Source organism: Lepidochelys kempii, chromosome 1 (genome assembly GCF_965140265.1).
Source record: "Lepidochelys kempii isolate rLepKem1 chromosome 1, rLepKem1.hap2, whole genome shotgun sequence".
NCBI classification, from domain to species: domain Eukaryota; kingdom Metazoa; phylum Chordata; order Testudines; family Cheloniidae; genus Lepidochelys; species Lepidochelys kempii.
This window is the reverse complement of record NC_133256.1, coordinates 45120808-45128023: the sequence shown is the minus strand read 5'-3', so window position 1 is coordinate 45128023 and position 7216 is coordinate 45120808.

Here is a 7216-nt window from a genome sequence, read left to right as displayed (position 1 = left end):
GAGAGATAAAGAACGGATTTTGGTTGAATGCCAGCAAACATACACTGCAATGCTTTGTTCTACAGTGATTTCCGAGTACGTGTTACTGGCCTGGAGTGGTAAAGTGTCCTACCATGAAGGACGAAATAAGGCCGCCCTCCCCAGAAACCTTTTGCAAAGGCTTTAGGACTACATCTAGGAGAACCGCAAATGCCAGGGCAAAGTAATCCTTTCACATGCTTGCTTTTAAACCATGTATAGTATTTTAAAAGGTACACTCACCAGAGGTCCCTTCTCCGCCTGCTGGGTCCAGGAGGCAGCCTTGGGTGGGTTCGGGGCGTACTGGCTCCAGGTCTAGGGTGAGAAACAGTTCCTGGCTGTCGGGAAAACCGGTTTCTCCGCTTGCTTGCTGTGAGCTATCTACAACCTCCTCCTCATCATCATCTTCTTCGTCCCCAAAACCTACTTCCGTACTGCCTCCATCTCCATTGAAGGAGTCAAACAACACGGCTGGGGTAGTGGTGGCTGAACCCCCTAAAATGGCATGCAGCTCATCATAGAAGCGGCATGTTTGGGGCTCTGACCCAGAGCGGCTGTTCGCCTCTCTGGTTTTCTGGTAGGCTTGCCTCAGCTCCTTCAGTTTCATGCAGCACTGCTTCGGGTCCCTGTTATGGCCTCTGTCCTTCATGCCCTGGGAGATTTTGACAAAGGTTTTGGCATTTCGAAAACTGAAACGGAGTTCTGATAGCACGGATTCCTCTCCCCAAACAGCGATCAGATCCCGTACCTCCCGTTCGGTCCATGCTGGAGCTCTTTTGCGATTCTGGGACTCCATCATGGTCACCTGTGCTGATGAGCTCTGCATGGTCACCTGCAGCTTGCCACGCTGGCCAAACAGGAAATGAGATTCAAAAGTTCGCGGTTCTTTTCCTGTCTACCTGGCCAGTGCATCTGAGTTGAGAGTGCTGTCCAGAGCGGTCAGAATGGAGCACTCTGGGATAGCTCCCAGAGGCCAATACCATCGAATTGTGTCCACAGTACCCCAAATTCGAGCCGGCAACGTCGATTTAAGCGCTAATCCACTTGTCAGGGGTGGAGTAAGGAAATCGATTTTAAGAGCCCTTTAAGTCAAAATAAAGGGCTTCATTGTGTGGACGGGTGCAGGTTTAAATCGATTTAACGCTGCTAAATTTGACCTAAAGTCCTAGTGTAGACCAGGGCAAAGCCATGACACTTGTGATTGCCATAGGCAGATTTAGGCTTGATTGCATCCTAAGAATCCAGTCCAAGTAAGGGTTTACTTATAGCTGAGCTGTCTCTAAATCAGCACAGGAACAAGATTTCATCATGTGGTCCTTGCTTCCAGTAATCACCACCAGACCTTTTGCTGGTGCAGAGTAGTGAGCTGTAGCTCACGAAAGCTCATGCTCAAATAAATTGGTTAGTCTCTAAGGTGCCACAAGTACTCCTTTTCTTTTTACTTCCCCTCTGTGTCAGCTCAGCTGCGCTTGCTGTTTGGAGGTATGTGAATCAGAACTAAGGCTCCACCCACTCCCTGTGAAGGAGAGACAACAACAACCTGGCAGAGCCTGTGCTCCTTTCCTTATGCCTTTTTGTACCTCTTCACAGGCATGCAGCAGGGCATAAACTGAGCCCAAACAATGGGAAAACAGAGAGGAAATATAAGGGCTACAGTAATAAGATTATGCAGCCACTCAATCTGCCATGTTTATTATCTATGATTTGCTTCCAGTATTGCTAAGCTCTTTCCACAGATAAAAAGCCAGCAGAGTCCCCGCCTTGCAGAACCTATCTTGGCAGCTCTCTTAGGTTAGCTTTCTTTCATTCTCACGTTTCTTGTAGGTAACCGTGCAGAAGCACATTTTTAGGAAGGATCTGAATGAGGAGAAAGAGGCTGTTTGGTGAACAGGTTTGGGAAGGCATTGCAGTTAGGGGGCAGCGTGGAGGAAGAGGCAGAGGTAGTAGTGGGAGAAACAGGGCTGGCCTGACAGATGGGCAGCTGCCCAGGGTGCTGTGGTCGGGGGAGCGCTGAGCTCCTTGATAATGATTAATAGTTGTGCCCACTTGGGGGGCAGGGGAGGAGATAAAGGAGGCTGCGGGGCGGGAGCCAGGCGCTCACATGCGTCCCCTTTCTGCCCTCCTGGCAGCATGACACCTGCAGCCCCGCTCCGCCTGCTGCTACTCTGCCTGCTGAGTGGTCACCCGCTGCTCGGGCAGTCCAGACAGGGCGCGGGCACCTGGGTTCGCTTCACCCGCCTGCCTTACCCAGAGGATGAGCTTTTCATCTACAACACCTTTCCCAAGGGCTTCCTGTAGGGGGTGGGCAGCAAGCTTGCCCAGGGTGCCATTTTCCCTAAGGCCAGCCCTGGGGAGAAAGGGAAGCCAAGGTAAATTTTTGTGAGATCAATTTTACTGGGGACCTTTAAGCCAATTTTTGTTTAAGTGATTGTCCATTTTCATGTGCAAAATGAGGGATGCGGTTATTAGTCTGTATTTGCGCCTACTGTTACAGTGATTGTCCATAGAGTAGTTGTAGATACACATCATCTTTCAGATGTCTAAAGGGCCATTTACATGTGAAAATATCCACTTTGTTCACACAATTGCACTTACTCTGCCCTCAAATGTAGGTGTGCTTGTGCGTGGATTTCAGGCCCTGAGATTTAGTACAGACTAATACAACATTTTATTGACTAGGAAGAGCCTGCTTCTGCTACAGTTCAAATGAGTGACAACATTTTCACTTGCTTGATTGGGCCCTGTTGTATCTAGCTAATCTAATGATTTATAAAATACACCAGTCAAATGTGTACCTACATCAGTGTTTTCCAAACTTTAGACAGTGAAGCGCTTCTTCAGCAAAATCATACCAACTGTGCCCCCTTTCAAGCCTGCTGTACATTGTTAAAGATCTGTCTAAAGAGTGGCCACTCCAACTAGATTGTGCAAAACTTCCTAATATAATGCCTCTCTTTTTTCACATGCTTTGATGAGCCGTGAAAGAGGTACACCTGGTATTTAAAGAATTAGCATTGGCTTCTAAGTTAGCAACCATTGTAATAAATGGGACAATTCACACCTCCAAACTATCCTTTCAGGCCCTCTGTGAACTCAGGTAAACAGTGCTGCACCAGTCATACTTGGGTCAGATTTTTTAGGTCTTCTTTACAACTATAACAGCTAGAGGATTATTATATATTTAAATGAGAACGGAGACTCTGGAGAATAATTAAGAGGGCTGTCCGTATCCAACAGCTAATTCTTGGCCCTCCTTAGGGGAATCACTGTGCTGTGTGACCTGAGGAACTGCTAAAGCACCCATTATTGTAGTGGCTAGGTCCTAACCTGGGCTGGATACCCACTTGAAGCCTGCACAGAGGCCAGGCAAAGTTGCAGTCCCTTCATTTTAACTGAGCACAAGGGCTGTGCAAGGTTCAAACTGCTAGTGGTGATTAGACATAAGTAAGAAAAGCCAGAAAGAAAAAAGATGCAAAAAGTTAGGGCACAGATTCTACTCCTTGATTCTCACATCAAACGGAGGCCGCATAAATAGTTACAATTGTCTTTGCTATATTTTTTGTGGGCCGAACTTTTCTTCTTTTCCTCTTGTGTGGATCTCTCTATTGTACACTTTGCACTTGTTCCACATGCAGAACTCCCACTGACACCAATGGAGATCCATCCATGTCAAGAAAACCGTCTAGCACGCGAAGATATACCATGCAGGTCTCAGATAAGAATTTGTACACTTCAGTTGAACATATGGAGCTCAAACCTGTAATTGTTGCACGCCAAAAACTTTCTTTGAAGTCAAGAAGAATACTGGGTACTCAAGAAAAGCAGACTCAAGCACAAGAATGGTAACCCTTCAGCGCTTCAGGAATGATTATACAATCATTTAAGACTAAACAAAAACCACACTCAGGAAATACACAATAGAAAAGACAAAACTTCAAGCTGTGATTTTTCTGAATGAATGTGTCTCCAGTTATCTCTTAAAGCACTTATTGTTTTAAAACCAACAATCAACTTATGGCGATGTGAGATTACCATCCTTGGAAAGTCTTAAACTATTGCAGTACTTTGAGCAAACTGAGAGAAAGAGAATAATGTCAAATGCTTAGACTTACACAACATATAAGTGATTTATGGTTCAAATATATATGAGTACAAACAGCGCATGTTTCACTAGTGATATTACTGGTGCTAAAAATGTATTTTAAAATAATGTGAATGGAGGATCATAACAACGACAGCAACATTTCCACTGATGTTCATGGGAGCAGGAATAGTTTGGGTCCAAACTTTAGTTTTGTAAAGTAATTTTACAAACATAATATTAATAGAATTGTTCTGAGGTAATTGAAAAGAAAATGCATTAGATTGAAACCTCCCCTTCAAGGGTTACAGTCCAAACATTGCAGCATTGTAGTCATGGCACATGACAACACAGAAAGTGAAACTGACCAGAAACAACAAAAGTGAAATTAACTACAATAGCCATTCTCACAGAATGACTCTGAAATAGAAGCCAGATCTCACAATGTCAGCTCATCCATTTTGTTTCCAGCTGCTTTACATGTGCCTAGATTTTTTATTGCCTGGTGCCTGAACAAGCAGCTGAAAACAACTAGAGTAAGATGGCCTAGCTGCCTCTGCAAGGATCTAGTACTATACAGGTAGAGAGGAGAGGAGACAGGTGCTACCCTCAGAACTAGAAGCACTAATGAGACTGGAGCCACCAGAGACCATCACAGGATTTCAACAAGAGAGAAATGGTCAGGGGAGAAGAGAGCCAGGCAGCTGATGTATGGGAAAGGAGCATCAAGAGAATTGTGAGCAAAGGGGAAGGAGGAAATCACCAGGTGGTAACAAAGCATGTAGAGGGAAGCAGAGGGAGAGAGAGAAACAGAACAGATGGGAGGTAGAGATATGGAACAAAAACACAAGGAAACAGGGTGAGGCCTTTTGTTTTGTTTTTCAAGAAGGACAAACTCTTGTTGCAGTCAATACTTTCCTAGCATTACTCTTCCACATAAGCAGTTTTAGCTGACACAGGGATGTTGCACAAGCACAAATAGGTGGTGGAGGGTGGTCTGGCCCACTTAGTTGTCAATAAGAGAGGAAGAATCCATGAGACCCTTTCTCTATTATCATGTAATCCATTCTATGAAAATGTTTCAGTGTCCCCTTCCCAAACCCCACTTTGAAAAGGATGGTAGGCTTAACTTATCCCCACAGGTAAACTTCTTAGTTGCTAGGGGTAGTCTTACCGTATGATCAAAGTCACTTGGTAGGCTGCATGGAAGATGTTTCAACTCCCATGGCTTCCAGACCCACAACACATCCAGGCCCACTGATATTTTCTCGGGTGTCTTTCACGTTCTTGGCTGCCAGCTGAAAAATACAGCTCTGGTGTGCAGCTCTCCTCAGTTAAAGAGCTTGCTGGTTCCCATCCTTTTTTAAAGGCCCAAAACAATTTTCCCAAAGCCGACTTTATATACCTGATCTACCGAACATGGCAAACTTTCCCACCCCTTCCTACCCCCACTTAAAAAGCCACATCCTACGAGACGTTGTGAGGTTCATGGGAATGAACTGAGCACCCCCCTGTGATGCTGGCAGACCAGGTGCGAGCTCATGCCAAGGCCCCTAGGTCTCAACTGAGCACTGACAAATACATAGTTGGAACCAGTCTGACTCGCCTGTGTGTTAGTATTGTTAAAATAGATATTAGAATTATTAAAATATGTTTCATGTTTAGACTTTATGAAATGCTTGTAAATTGCTACATGCATTCATCTCACTTATAACATCTGTATCTCATGTTGCTCTGTAAATGTAAATCACCAGATAGGAGAGAAGGATTAACAACTGTGAAATACTAGTTGCCAACAGGAGGTGTTATCTCCTGCCCAGCAAAAGAAGGCCCATCACCACCAGATGAACCATAGGGGAACATCAGAGGACAAAAGACTTTGTGGATTGCTCCCTCCCGCCCAACCGAAGAGGAGACATGCACCTGAATTCTTCCCAACAGCTAAATTTGCAACTCAAAACAGAAGGGGAGAAGGAATAAAAAGCCCTAACAAGGAAAAACTCTCTTTTATGCTGCTTGGACTCCGAGGGACAAGGATTACTAAGCATAAACAAAAGATCCCCAGTGCTTGACCTGGGTTAGCATGCAAGGACATATAGAGCTTGCTTATTATAGAAGCTTCTATTGCCTTTTGAAATGCCAGACTAACTCATTTGTGTGTATAAACATTTAGCTGCCTCAACCTTGTAAATAACTCTCTCATTTCTTTTTCCTAGTTTATTATAGGATTGGCTACAAGCTTTGTCTTTTGTGTGAGATCTAAGGTGCAATTGACCTGGTGTATGTGACTTGCCCTTGGCCTGGGAGTAACCTGGATTTTTGGTGTAAGGGACCAAACTTGCCTGGGTGGCAAGATAGATCAGAGTATCCAAAGGGACTGTCTGTGACTCAATGGTTAGGCTGTTATAGTGGCTAAGGAGTTTACACTTGATAATTGGTCAGTGAAATCTAAGTATAGAACTCACAGCCAGGTTGGGGTTTGGACCCTGCTTCTTAACAGTCTGCCCTGAGGTTGGTACTCACACTCAAGCCACTGCAGGACCGCTTGATCCCCTCAATTTCCAATTCAGTGACTGAAAAGTGACGGGCTTTTGGCATTTCCAGGGTGTATTTAGCATCTCATAGAATTGGGTCCTAGAAATGTAGTTAAAAAATGTTTTACTGTTGTCCTGTGAAGAACAGGGGTAATGTAACCGCTCTCATAACTGCGCCAAACCAAAACTGACTGTGGTGTGAAATAAAACAAGCATTGAGATAACAGCAACAGTGGTCTCTTGAACAGGGTGGGAATAGGGTGAATGAAAAGGGAGGGCTGTGTTTTGCTGTGAGACTTTGCACACTTGGCAGCCACATTCCATAACTAACCAACCTCATCCATCAACCCCCGTCAGGTGTACCAGTGTCACATACGCTCAAGGCTGCCAGCCGTGGAGTAATTCTGACCTAACAGTTGGCAGTGGAGGGTGGGGGAAGACAAAGAGCTAGATTCACAGATAACCTCAGCCCCTTTATGCCCAGCAGGCTGCCAGCAGCATCCTGCCATGCATTTATACTTCAGCTTTACCCTGAACAATCCACTAAAAGTCGGTGTGTGGAATGACAGTGGGTTTTATAAAC